Here is a 15,225-nt window from a genome sequence, read left to right on the forward strand (position 1 = left end):
TAGATTCTCCTGCTCGGCCATTGCTGCCTCACCTGTTGTGCTTTTCCAACACCACATCTCGATTCTGATCCCCAGCTTCTGCAGGCCTCACTTTATCCTCCTCACTGATATCCTCATTGAGCATGGCCTCCACCTCCGTCTAGATATGTCTGACTTTGAAAGGACTATGCTGATAAGGGTGTTGTTTTAATGGGCCAATATTCCCTCCGTCAGCCTCATGTATAATCGCGTTATTCCTCCCCATCTGATTCTTTAATATATCCTCATACTGAAGTAGCAAACTTTTCAGCTGTGTTCTATGCTCCTGAGACAGATAGCTAACTAACCTCCCCTAATGCTCAAGGACTTCCTCACTTTATAACATATTTTGAGGCATGTCAAAGTCCTTACGATCTGGACTTGATTCATCACTCTGCAGAGCAGTAGCTAACACCTTTTTGTCCAATTCATTCTCTCCAGTTCTTGGAGAGTATCAACACAGCCAATCATAACCTGTATGAAATGTTCCTAACATGAGAGAAGTGGCAACAAAGGTGCTGGTTTTATTACCACCAGTGGCCCACCTACCCTTTGGCATGTAGGGAGCGATTGGCAAAACTAAATACACTCTTGTGCATTCCAGATCAATAAAAAATGTTGTTATACATTAGCCCGAGTCTTTCATACCCCGTAGCTGACTACTTACATGCACTTCTATAACACTTCCTGTCTGTCTGCTACCGGCAATATAGTCTGTTGCACTTAGACACATTTCCCCTCTGCACTAACCTACTGTGGTCTCCATTTCCCTCTGCAGATGCCATCTCGCAGGTCATAACCCTCCGGAACATTCTCTGTCTTCATTCGGAGTACGCATCCACATACATATCTTTTATCATACGGTCTTGCTGTTGCAAGTTCCTGAGCATTTCAGGACGAAACACTTCTGTCTAACTCTTGGCCTGTCCAGGTTTTCCAGTACTATTGCATCAAACGGGGTGTCCGCTAACTGACCCAGAAACCTTTCATATTTATCTTTAGTTTTTGCTTCGTGCTTTGATTTATGATAGTGGGATCTGTTTATGACACAGTCTGTGAAAATACCAGAATATTTCTATTTAACTCCTCAGTTTCTTTGTCTTCCTTGGGCTTCTCACAACAAGGAATGCCACTCCCACCTTTACCCTACTAAATTATTCACATGAGCAAACTGGAATGCTGGAACTGAAACTCTGTCTATTACTCCCACTGTTACTTATACATAGGGCCTTGAGTTGGCAATCGAGAGGGAAACGCTAAGCTTCTGTCCATGTCGCTTACAAATTACAATACTCTCAGTTAACAAATCAGCAAGAGTGCAAATTCGCTTTGTTGTACTATCAAAGACTGGTTAGATCCTTTCTCTATCAAAAACATAACTTCTTGCCTTTCTCCCCCTTTCTTTCTGAGTAAGCATCGCCCACACAGGCTAATTCTTTACAGAGGTCAGATATTACTTCCATACATAGCCCCTGCCGCGCCTATGGACTCTCCTGCAACTCTGCGACTCTTCTTGGGGTTTCCTTTCCAACTTTCACTAACTCCACTGGCTTAGCATCTTTTACCACATCTTCTCCCACAATGCCTTTATTTACCAATCAGCATTGTGAGTTTAGGTGCCCCACTTCACCACAGTGTGAACACATGAGGCCTTTCACCTCATTTCCCTTCCTTGCACATGTTTCTAAACTGTGGTAACCTGTTCCCAGTGTTCTCTACTCTTTCCTTAGTAGCATACGATCTTCGCTTCTCCAATCTTCTGTCCATCACACGGCGAAATTCTGGCTGGAAACTGGTCTTCTGCTCCAGCATGTATAGCTCTGCAATTGTGCTGCCCTTCTCACTTCCTGAAATTTCTGTTCCCAATCGAGAATTCTTATCATCTCTGGAAGTGAGGTTTTTTTTAAACTCCTTCGGCAACATAATCTCTGTTAAAGCTTCATTAACCTTATCTATTTCTAAAGCCGTACCAATCTATCAAAAATACTCTGCACAATTCTTTCGAACTCAACATAAATCTGACGTGCTTCCAACTTTTTCTCTCTGAAATGCTGTCGCATGCTTCTGAAACAAATTGATAAGCAATTAAAATAACCTGTTTGACCACTTCATATTCTCAAGACCCCTGATCTGACAGCAGGACAAATACCTCACGAGCTCTGCTAACCATTCAGTCTGAACTAGCATTACCCATCAATCTTCTCATCACTCCATCTGCCGAGCCAATTTTACAAATGAAATAAAGAAGGTTTCAACATCTTTCTTCTCAAAGTGTGACAGAGTTTTGACATATTTGTGTATATCACTATTTTCTCTTTTAACTCCATTCTGTTAAACTGACTTTGCTGACTAAGTCGCAATTTCTTAAGGTCAAATTGTCTCTGTTTTTGCTCAGCTAAGAAACGTATCTCTCTTTCTCTTTTCTCTCTCTCTTCTCTCTCTCCCTTTCATCTCTCTTTCTTTGCTCAGCTAAGAATCTTCTCTCTCTCCTTGTCCTCCCTCTCTCTCGTCCCTCCCTCTTTCTCTCCCACTCTCTATTTTCTCTCTCTCTTTGTTCATCTTCTAACTAAATTTTCCTCAATTGCAATTTAATTTTTTTTCCAACTGTACTTCTCTGTTTCTCTGACATACCTGAGTGTTTGAGTATTTCCCTCAAATCTTCAGCTTTACTTTTGCCATTGTTAAACACAAACTTGACTTTTTATTTGCAAAATCTAAAGGTATGGCCTTTTTATTTCCTTCTAAACTTTCTTAGTAATTTTGAAAACCATCTTGAAACCAGAGAACCTCTTTAGCAATTTGAAGAGCCATTTCTCCTACTTTTAATTTAATTAACCAGAAGGTCCCCGAAATTAAACAAGCTGTCTTACCTCTAATTTATTAGAAGATCTGGGACAATAACCTGCACGTCTTAAAGTCTCGCCGGTTTTTCTTCAACCAAATCGAGTCAAATCTGTTCAAAATTAAGACTGGACCTGTCTAAACCTGTTCAAACCGTCGAGGAAAGCCCCCAAACTGTTTTAACACCGGGTAAACCCCACTGCTAATTTATACCAGCGACACAGAAAATGTTTATCTCGTGCTGTAATCTGTTAACCTTCCAGAGGCAAAGAACTATCCCAAAGGTCAGCATTTAAAGTAAACATTAACACCTTTATCCTGAAAGTGCAATAGAGCATATTAAATCCAACAAATATTTCGAGCTCCTTTATCTTAATTCTACTTTTACCATCCACTCTACATCTCTGAATCAAATAAAAAATAAGGTTTAAAAAAACACGTTTCAAACCACTCAGCTTTATCCATTCCTCTTTGCAGATTTTAATCTGTAGATTTTCTCTAGATCGATTTCGATGTTTTGCTGAGCAAAATTCCTGTAGACAGGTACCTTACACAGAGCTCTTCAGTTCGCAATCTATATGTGATCCTTGGCAGTTATCCACCCAACTGTTCAGAATGTCCGATTTTATTCTCCAAAGCATCGGATCGCTTCATTACTTTTAACATTTTCGAAATACTACATTAAGAAATGATTAGACTTTGGTATCTTAGGGCATAATTTAAACTAATTGGCCGAATTTGAATTGGTTTTTTTTGCTTCATGGAAACTCAGCTGCAGCTGTTTGTTTCGAATAAGTATTACACTCTTACTTTGTTCAGGAATCTCTTTGCTTTGTCAGTCCTTGCTAGCTTTCAAATCTCTTAAATGTACATTACGCCTCTACAGCTCCATGACATTGTTCTCTGATACTTATTGCTGTTCAATTTGTACAATTTAGAAAAATGGGCAATACTTATCCAATCTTCGCTGCACTGACCTGTACTTGCAACCATTTCTTTCTCAGTGAATTAATATCACTTAACAGTAATCCTTTTGATCTCTGAGAAAGGATGTTCTTTTCGGATGTGTTGAACTGAGACGTTTTGTCCTGAACAGTATCGAGCCTCGTGTGCACAATTGGAGAGACACTGTTCCACGTAAGTGGAAAGTATGCCACCACACTCATGACAGTTGAATAGTGAATGCAGAACCGTCTTTGGGAGTCAGAAGGTGCCTTATACACTGTGGGATTAGTATTCTCTGGTGTACTCATGTCGGCAAAATATTTCTATGGCTTGTCCATTCTGATAAATTGAAGCCCTCAGGACATTGATAGTGCAATATCAGCGATGTCAATCCGATTGGCAATCTGGGACGATGGTTAGATTTCATTTTTTTTGTGAAGACTGCCACAATCCAGGCACTTATGTGACGTGTTTGGCTCTTGGAAATATCCAAGCCATGCAGGAAAGGCATTCAGCTCATTCTGCATATGAAAAGGAAATGTCTAAATAACTGAATATTTTTTTAAAAACACATTGCATAATTTTCAGCAAACATTTCGAATTCTCACGGTCCAGCACAGGATGGTACAACGGGTACTAATAGCTGAGAAACTGAAGTGCAACAGAGTCACTGTTGTTGGGTACTTATTTCCAAGGAAGGGTAGTGCATCACTCGGGGACAGATGTTTGAGTGTTCCCTTTCAAGTAGCAGCTTCGGACTCTGTAATTTCGACTTCAAGGCCTGCAACTTCTGTTTCAACGATGAAAGGTCCAACAGTAATGATGTACATGAATATAATGGGTACCTGCCAGTAGTACAAGCAACTCTTGCAAGGTCGTCCCAATGCTGTGATAACTCCACTTCTGACCTCCAAGAAACACAAATAATTTCTTCCGTGTTACCTCGGCTGTGTTTTCGTCAAACCAGCCAAGGTGATTCCCCCCATTCTCATTGCCTCACTGCGCAAAGTGAGATGTCACCCACAGATGTATTTCCTGTCATGCCAGCTGTCAGCTGTGACTCGGGTCAACGTACAGTTCCTGAAATTACGATCACAGAAAATACGCTGAAAATGCGTCCAGTGCAACGCAGTTTTTCATGCTTTGTAAAATGTCTTCTCGAACTCTTGCTGATTTTTTTTTAGTTCGAGTATTATTCTTCCTAATCATTTATTTCTATTCTAGAATTACTTGTCTGTGATCTGCGAATTCGCCAAGTCACGAACACAATTTACAGTTTAATTAATATTTGTTGTGGTTCTGTTCGCCGAGCTGGAAGTTTTTGTTGCAAACGTTTCGTCCCCTGGCTAGGCAACATCATCAGTGCTTGGGAGCCTCCTGCGAAGCGCTTCTTTGATGTTTCCTCCGGTGTTTCTCGTAGTCTTTCCCTGCCGCTTCCGGTTGTCAGTTTCAGCTGTCCGCTGTAGTGGTTGGTATATTGGGTCCAGGTCGATGTGTTTGTTGATGGAGTTTGTGGATGAATGCCATGCCTCTAGGAATTCCCTGGCTGTTCTCTGTCTGGCTTGCCCTATGATAGTAGTGTTGTCCCAGTCGAATTCATGTTGCTTGTTGTCTGCGTGTGTGGTTACTAAGGATAGCTGGTTGTGTCGTTTCGTGGCTAGTTGATGTTCATGTATGCGGATTGTTAGCTGTCTTCCTGTTTGTCCTATATAGTGTTTAGTGCAGTCCTTGCATGGTATTTTGTACACTACATTCGTCTTGCTCATGTTGGGTATCGGGTCCTTCGTTCTGGTGAGTTGTTGTCTGAGCGTGGCTGTTGGTTTGTGTGCTGATATGAGTCCTAGGGGTCGCAGTAGTCTGGCTGTCAGTTCTGAGATGCTCCTGATGTATGGTAGTGTGGCTAGTCCTTTTGGTTGTGGTATGTCCTCGTTCCGTGGTCTTCCTCTTAGGGAATTCCTAGAGGCATGGCATTCATCCACAAACTCCATCAACAAACACATCGACCTGGACCCAATATACCAACCACTACGGACAGCTGAAACTGACAACCGGAAGCGGCAGGGACAGACTACTATAAACACCGGAGGAAACATCAAAGAAGCGCTTCGCAGGAGGGTCCCAAGCACTGATGATGTCGCCTAGCCAGGGGACGAAACGTTTGCAACAAAAACTTCCAGCTCGGCGAACAGAACCACAACAACGAGCACCCGAGCTACAAATCTTCGCACAAACTTTAATTGATATTTATATGACCGACTTCACAGTTATAATTCCACAATTATAATGATGAAATTCTGATTTCGGGATTTCACAGCTCAGCGCGTCGTGGCTCCAATGGATTATCTTGAGGCTAGTGGAGCTTGTCGCATCGCACACAGACGGCTTTCAGGCTTTTCTCAATTCTTTTTCTTCTCATGAAACTTGAGAAATGCCTGGATAAGAATGTAAAGTTCTTCGAGGCAAAAGTAGTGTTGTGCTGAAACGTACTGCTCGAAATTTCCTTCATAAATTGACATCTGATGTAACCTTAATGACAAGATACAGCTGCAAAATCTGACAAAATTTAATAAAATCAGCATAGTTGTTTATACAAGAATAATTGAATTAAATCTCTTTTAATACAGGTGGAATCTACCTATCTATCTATTTATCTATCTAGTCATGTGAAAGGCAACCGTCGTTGGTTTTCTGATCTCTACTTTTTCTGTAGAGCACTGCAACAAAAAATATCGGACTTAATTTGTGCACTCACTTTACCAGTAGTAATAGTTAGAAAGACTTTGTTGCTTAGTCCGGATATAAGTTTGAGTATCAAAAGTAAACCTTGTTAATCTCACTATGATTTGTAAAACTTGCCATACGGAGAAGGTTCATTCAGATCGCAGAGGGAAGTCTTCGCCAAGATATTGTACAGGCGGTTCCAAACATTCACTCACAGTGTCTGTTTCGCACAGTAATACATTCCGGCGTCATTGAACATGGTGTCTTCCATAGACATGATGTAGGAGTTCTTCAGTCGGTCGATTGACAGCGTGTAATGTCCACTTGTCTTATTACCCTCGTATAGTGAGTCGATAAATGTCGGAATCCCTGAAAGGGTTTGTCTGTACCAGGCTACAGTTTCGCCTGTACCAATGGACATTCGACAATGCAGTTCAACTCTTTCCCCTTCCAGAGTTAACATCTGATCAGACTCTGAGCTCTGATCCTCAGACTGAACAGCTGAAAGAAAAGAAATATCATTCCAACAAGACATGATGTTGAAGAGTTGGTAAAGCCAGGAGTCTGATTATAAAAATAAACTTACAGACTATGAATATCATCAGAGCTCCAACTGAGAATACATGATTGCAAAACTTTCTGTTCATGCTGACGAAACCTCCCTCGAAGTCGAATAACCAGGCAATGGTTCGAGTCCAAGACCGGCTGTCAATGTTAAGACTTTCAATGATGGCAACTGGAGAGCAGAGAGTTAAACGTTATATTCTCTTCGTACAGAGAGACTGATGGACGGGATTCACAATAACCAGCCTATTATGGGATGTTGACACGTGACATCATCAATGTCATACTCACGGATTGGCTGTCTCAAAACAGGGGCATGTTGAAATCACAACTAAAAAGGGTTGGAGTCTCTCTCTCTCTTCTCTCTCTCCTTATTCACTGTGTAGTGGTCGATTAGATGCTTCATGTTCTTAGTTATTGATCTTGGTCAAACTTTTAACTGTAAATGCTTATGGTAGTTCTGGAATGAATAAATCTATCTTCCATACTTGCTTTCCATCCTCCCAAACCCCTTTCTCTGTCTCAGAATTCATTAACCCTTTCATGTCCTCACCTTCAAACCTGTGTCTGCTTGACATTGCCTTTCTGAAAATATCAAATTTATATTGAAAGTGTCGTTGACCTGGTTATTTATCGTGATGTTTTCATTTGGTTAAAATGCACAGAAACAATATTTACTAACCAGAGGCCCGGGTTCAATTCCCGTCTCAGGCGACTGACTGTGTGGAGTTTGCACATTCTCCCCGTGTCTGCGTGGGTTTCCTACGGGTGCTCCGGTTTCCTCCCACAGTCCAAAGACGTGCAGGTCAGGTGAGTTGGCCATGCTAAATTGCCCATAGAGTTAGATAAAGGGGTAAATGTAGGGGAATGGGTGGGTTGTGCTTCGGCGGATCGGTGTGGATTTGTTGGGCCGAAGGGCCTGTTTCCACGCTGTAAGTAATCTAAATATTTATGAATTAACTTTCAATCCCATGTTAGTGAAATCCCTGTATGCTTTTCACACGGCTGCTGGTGGATTCTGGTTTGTGTCTGGTCAATCTATCAAATACTGTATTTAATCCCAAGATTAGTTGCAAGTCCTCACTGCCGTGTATTTTACTTTTCTCAATTAGAGTTTTAGCCTGTGGTGTCTGCTTTAAGTTAGTTAGTAAATATTCATGGATTTCAGTAATTACCACACTTTGGAAAGCATATCTATAGGCATTACAGGAACGATCGCTGAAGATTCATTGTGGCAAAATTCATTTGACTTATTGTTTCGTGGGCGGGAAAGAGTAATAACTGAACAGCCTTTACTCGATTACGCACTCGAATCTAAACCTGTTCTGTAATATGCTGTTGTCCCTGTAAAGCTGAGAAACGTTTACTGAAGGTACATAGCACTGCGAATGAAGACAAATTTCATTGTTTCCAAGAAGTCACTCTGTCCATTTGTATAAAGCAAGCAAAACGCTTGCTTGAAATATTGATGGAGTACTTTTCTCTGACAGAGTCATGTACTTCTCTACCATGGCACACAGACTACTGCAAAGATGTCAAGCACTCTGCACAACACTCTCAGGCAAATACTTACAGCTAACACACAACAGAGTACGTTATGACTATGATAAAGGAAACAAATTTGCAGAAATGAAAATGGAATGGTGCTGCAGAAACTGAGGTGGTCTGGTTCCATGCGTGGAGAGGGAAGCTGAGCTAATATATCCAGTAAACTGGCACCTTCCCTGAATCCAGGGTAGACAGAAAGCTGATGGCCAGTGCCCCGAATTCTGTAGTCCTGCTGCCTTCAAACTCTGTCGAATTACCTTATTTGCCTTATCCTAAAATCTGTTACGTTCTTCACTGTTTGTAAATTTGTTCTGTTTTGCTGACAATTTTCTCCTTTGTCACCATGGCAGCAGCCTCCTCCTTTGGCAAGACCGTGGAAAATTGTTGATTTTTCACCACAGCCACGTCCCCTGCGCACATGGCAAATCTCCTTTTGATTCTGATCGAAGACTTGTGCTGTGAGGCAGCAGCACCTATCTCTGAGTCACCATCCCGCCCCAACATGTAGCATAATGACTATAAAGAGTCGTCTAATCTTTAGAAACATAATTCTGTCTTGGATCAGTGAATATCTTAATTGCATGCCACAGTTCTACATCAGCTATGAGCTGCGATTGCATAATGTGGAATCGGATGAAAATAAGAATGGAAGGGTGTCAGGGTTTGGGATGACAATGGCGATTTGTGAACTTATGACTGGTGGCCTCGTGGAACCAGGATCAATATGGGAGTCTCAAGATCACTTTCCCCTTTTTGCCCAGAAACACAGATCATGCCAAAAAAGTCACCTGCAATGATTTGCTCTCATGTGTTACCCTTTTATGTCTCCTCAGGGTTCACTGGCCCAAGTGCCCACATTCATTTATAATTTGGAAAATATTAATCAGGATAATGTTGCAGCCTCATTTGAAGGCTATGCACTTTAATAGCCATTCTGCTATCATACCTTCTCTGCTATTGAATACTCAGATCTGGTAATCATTAACTGCACTTACATGTCATTTCCCTTCACCCTGTATAGCCTTATTGATTTAAAAATCTGTCTATTTCAGGACTGAATGCATGTAATCACCCAAGCATGGCATCCCTCTTCTGTTACAAATTCCACAGTTTCACAATTGTCAGGGTGAACAAATTCATCTTCATCTCTCTCTCTCTCTCTCTCTCTCTCTCTCTCTCTCTCTCTCTCTCTCTCTCTTAAATGTGAAAGCTGTATTCCAAAATAAAAAAGTTAGTTCCAGGGCTGTTCCAGGAGGGGAACATAGATTTCCACATCCAACCTGACAATTTTCAAATAATGGCATGCTTCACGAAGGAGGGTAAGTTTTGTGGTGCTGTGGCAGAGAGACTGAAACAAAGTATGTTGGTTCTTCCTCCGATTATCTTTCATCTCCAATATGAAGCTGTCATTGATGCTAATATAGCTGCTCTATTTGCTGTTTTCATGTCAAGAGTTCATACATGTACGATAAATCCACATTCTCTGAACGAGAATCAAACAGAAGACATCGCAGTGAGAGAAATGAAGCTTAACAGTGGAATATGAAGGAAGGCGTGCACAAACATGTGTTGTTGATAATCCTTTTAGCCTTTTTTATTAATTGAAAAATGATAGAGACTCACTGCATCTTTTTTTACAGCAGGAGTAGCCCCATTGGCACATTCTGTCAGTGCCAATTATCAAATGTTGATCGTTTCCAGCACGTGACCCATAGCCATGTGCACGCTGAAGTTTCAACTGTTCATTTAAATAGTTTATCCAACTCTTTCGGATTTCAGTTGAACACAAAAAGCTCTTTCAGCTAATGGCAGGAAGCATTGCTGTTGGCTGGTACATGAAGTCTACATTTCCGTCAGGGAATACGGTTCTAAAAGCCCGAAATCTTTCCCTGAACATTAGCCAGTTTTACTGATAATGCCAATAGTATCAGTTTAGTTTCCACACAGGTGTAGGTTACTAATAAAGACCCTCATTCTGAATATTACACCTCATCTGCGGGGTAGTGCCCATCGTATTAAATAACAGAAGTTGCCTCTCTTTTCAATGAGACAGTAGCTATACTTTACAGAACGAGTATAGGACATTGACTTTCAAAGTGTAGCTCAATGTCAGACTTAGTGATATTATATTCCTGGCACGATTTATTCCACATTTTATGGATTTTATGTCCTAGTTTTCGTTGCTGGTGGCGATAAACAGGAAGATTGCTTGCACAAATAATAAGAAATAAATTCAAATTCTCCAGTGACAGCCGCTGAACCCAGAATTGCAAAAGAAGGGGAAGCAAACCTTTCCCACGGAATTGATGATCACTGCGAATGCTCAATTTGTTCCCTACCTCCCCACTGTCTAGTTCATGCACAGCGAGAGTGCTCCTCAGCTGCCGGCAAACTCAAGACTACTATGCGACATAAGCTGGGAATTTGCCCCTACAGTAGGTGGATTTTTGATGATCAGCACTGACACAAATAATCGAAGAGCTTTTTTTTTCCGTGCTGTAAAATCTCGATACAGAGAGAAGCTGATCTGTGCCGAATGTAATCGCCAATGCTCGAAGCAGTTTTTATTTTCTTTTTACCTCTCCCGGTATTCTGCCAATTTCTGAAACAGAAAGAAACTCTCATTAACCAGAGCAGTGGCGATGCAGATCCTGTTTTCATGGTTATCTTGTTGATGTTAACTATTGTTAAGAAGCTTTAAATCCATAGAAAGTGTTCAATATTTGTCTTTGTAAGTGTAAATATAACCAGTATACTTTCAATAAGCATTGGAATCTGTTTGCATTACCGCTGCGCTGTTGTGAGCCGATTTGCTCAAATTCTTGCCAAAAAAAAAAACAGGATGTAAAACACATAAAAATAATCACACTGATAATCCTGGGCACTCCATTGAAACTGATTTTTTTTTAATTCTTCTCGAGAAAATGTAAGACTGATAGAGATAATTACACTAATTAAGCTTTATTGTTTGGAAAGCCTTGAGCGAATGTCCTAGATTCTGGACGATGGCTAAACAATGAGACTTAAATATTAGAGTCCACAGAACGACCCATCAGCAAATATAAACGGAAATCCGTTTCTGTTTCAGAAGATGGACCTCAACTGACTCAATGTGTGGTTGCACTGGATTCAATGATTCATGACGATGAAGTCAGCTGAATCGACGAAGAAGATTTGGAAATGAGTACATGCACTTGAAATTCGCGTGAGGAGGTAATGGATTCTCGAGTGGATTGCTAATATGGAGAAAGGCCACTTATTTTCTGAAGTCAGTTAAATGATGCAAACAGAAATTGTTGGGAACATTCCATAGGTCTGGTAGCATCTCAGAGATAAAGCAGAATTAAAGCAGTTTTGTGTCCATTGACCCTTCTTCTGAACTGAAGTTTCCAATAGCCAGCCTTATTTTTTAATATTTAATTTCCTGCTACTTCCATGTCACAAAGTCTGTGATTTTATTTTTTACCGTTAGCTCAGTGAACTGAACATTCAATCAATTACCCCCGCTTTCTTTAAACTTGTGTTCAGATATGAACCATTCAGCGGCTGTTCCTCAGCGCAGCTCTCACGGTCAGAGACAGAATGAAAAGATGATGATTTAACTGCACCGAAACAGGTGCCTTCAGTACATAGGCAGACCGAGTTCACAGTCTGAAGGTACATGTTGGGAGATGTTGAGTTGAAGGTGGATTTACTTCACAGCTGGTGTTCTGATACGTCTATCAATCAGATAAGGTGTATCGATTGACAATCTCGAAGCTGGTTGTGTCTGACATCGCAGTCTGTTACTGTGCAATGAATCTCACAGTGATGACCACGAGTGAAAGCCTTATACAGGCACTGTCACAGGTTTCTGGGACACAGCTTCAGCCTGTTTACGGCTATATATAACAATGGGTCAGTCGCTCACAGCTCAATAGATTTGTGTGAGAGAAATTTCACAACCTAATCCACACAAATTTCAATTCGTTCAGTTGTTTGGTATATTTTTGGGAACCACGGAGAATTACTGACATGAAGAAAGCGATTGTTTCAAGTGGTCAGAAACAAGACGTGTTCCAATGCGTCGATTTCAGAACAAACTCACTGCAAAGGAGCAAGTCGTGTTCAATTGAAGTATCGGTGTATAATGAATACTGAAGTCGGCCCAGTTAAGTTCCCATAATTGTAATAAACGGATGGTGAATCTCTCAAAGTAAAAGACATTTACACATATTAATACTAAGCACCTAAAATATTCTCGGAAGCAATGAGATTCTTATCAAGACAGAATGAAAGGCTAATGAACAAAGAACAATACATTAATAACCTATAACACTTCGTCTGGAGGCTCACTGGTGATGTTTCCTTGTATGCTGATGAAACATCTGAAAATGAACCATTCAGCTCAGTGAGCACACTTACATCCAGAACCTCAGACTGAGCTACAAATCTTCTCAGAACTCGCTAGCCTACAACACAGGATAATAATGTCCAAGTTCCGAGAATGATTAGTGGATGAGCAGAAATCAGAGCAAAGGAGAAGAGCCGAATTGAAAACTTGATGGAATAATTGATAAAATTGCTTTAGGATATGTAGACACACCACACTCAAGTAAGTTCAGGTTTTGTTGACATTTTACTCCACGTTGCTGTTGCTTCATGCTCTGTGCCCCTCCTTTCTGAGCAGATATTGTTGACTATATTCGACAGTGATTCTATTGCAACGATGAATTTTCACGGCAGCATGCATTTTCTAATCATGTATTTTGCTCATAATGTACACAGTATTATTGAAGGGAAGAAACCTTTTCCAATGCTTCACCAACAGCTATAGATTTATTAATTATTTTGAATGATTTGAATTGTGGTTTGAATTTAGGTAGCAAATGTTAGTATAGATTCTACCACTTATAAATTTCACGTTGTTACATCAGTTCAATGTTTTGGCATGAGTCCTCCTCTGGTGTGTGCAATACGCCCTGTTCTCGGACAACAGCAGCTCACGAATCGTAAAACCTCCCCGCGCTTTTTGTAGAGGCCAGAGATGCAGAAAATCGAGTGCCAACATCACTTGGTCTTATGGTGTCTTTGTATTTACGGATGTAGATTAAAAACATCAAAGATTGACCCGGGTCCTGACGGTACAATTAAAAGGTAATAATAGAATATCTGAAATGAATGATCACCGAATCTCCTTCAATCTGTATCACTCTAACTATTTCCTGTGAGACAGGTCTGCATCGTTAACGCCTGTAGAATTTTAGAAATGAAATGACATTATTAGGATGACTATAATCAATGTTACCAAACTAAGAGCATAAATTGTGATACAGGAAGCAATGGAAAATGGAAGATTGCTAGGCCCGTATTACATACAGAGCTGAAAATGTGTTGCTGGAAAAGCACAGAAGGTCAGGCAGCATCCAAGGAACAGGAGAATCGACGTTTCTGGCAAAAGCCCTTCTTCAGGAATGAAGAATGTTCCTGAAGAAGGGCTTATGCCCGAAACGTCGATTCTCCTGTTCCTTGGATGCTGCCTAACCTGCTGCGTTTTTCCAGCAACACATTTTCAGCTCTGATCTCCAGTATCTGCAGTCCTCACTTTCTCTCCGTATTACATACAACAGAGCATTTGAACCATAAATATCGCGCAAGTCATTGTAGAGAAGAATATGGATTAAGACACTGAAAGAGAGTTTGGAAAACTCTCGCCTTACTACATTTTGACGATACTAACATTTCAAGAAAGAGATCATAGATTTGACTCAGCGAGTTTCTGGTGCTAAGAGTCTCTTGTTTGTTTTTGTAAGGGCTGAGTATATTTATGTAACAATGTGGGCAGCAGCGCACAGTAATACATTGCTGAGTCAGAGACACGAACTCCAGCGATGCTTAATGGAACTGTTTTCTTATCTTTTTCCAAAAAGGCAGAAAACCGATCAGAAAACTTTGAAGACGTATCTCCCTTTTCCTCAGCGAATCTCCTCAGTAAATATTCCAGAGATTCCCGGGGATACTGGATGTACCAGAAGAGGGTTGGTGCACCATACTTTGTCGTGTACGTGCAATTCAACTTTATGGTCTGTCCTTCTTGAACTTGCAATTGAAGAGGATCTTGTGAAACTGAATCCTGGCCAGTCGTTCCTGTAACAAACGGTTACAATATATCAAAAATAAGTGCTAATAATGAAGAAAAACAAAAAAAAACACATGATGAGCGTTTCAGTTCAGACTCACCAGGCAACATGGCCGTGATTATAATTAAAGTATGCAGTGAATACATGGTACGTTGTCCAAGAGTAAATAATGCACACTGTAAAGTATGTTGTCACATACAACCTTATGCTGGCGAATGAGCTCTAATCAGAGGTAGTCGTTACTTACTGTGAATCTCTACAGCATTTCTCCCAGTTTCAATTGGCTGTTTTTCATATCTGACGTTAACTATAGACCAATCACCATTCATTAAAAAATAAATACCTTTGGCTCTCTCCAATCAATTATCGGATTGTATATGCTAATCAACCTGCTCAGAGTTGCTATGCACCTCAGGACTTGACTCGGGCCCCCTGGCACAACCACTGTTTCCATAATCACCTGATACGC

At 40.8% G+C, this 15,225-nt stretch overlaps 1 long non-coding RNA gene across 1 annotated transcript; it reads right to left on the reverse strand.

Annotated features, from left to right (window-relative positions):
- Positions 1 to 10,220: 10,220 nt before the first annotated feature.
- LOC122543710 (uncharacterized) lies at positions 10,221 to 14,977 on the reverse strand. The gene is made up of 3 exons (XR_015751760.1): positions 14,857 to 14,977; positions 14,357 to 14,763; positions 10,221 to 11,239 (listed from the first exon to the last, which is right to left on the reverse strand). It is a non-coding gene; the product is annotated as an uncharacterized LOC122543710 (long non-coding RNA).
- Between the last annotated feature and the right edge of the window lie 248 nt (positions 14,978 to 15,225).

Source organism: Chiloscyllium plagiosum, unplaced genomic scaffold (assembly GCF_037043375.1).
Source record: "Chiloscyllium plagiosum isolate Xiang-an unplaced genomic scaffold, Cpla_swu_hap1 HiC_scaffold_27, whole genome shotgun sequence".
NCBI lineage: Eukaryota > Metazoa > Chordata > Chondrichthyes > Orectolobiformes > Hemiscylliidae > Chiloscyllium > Chiloscyllium plagiosum.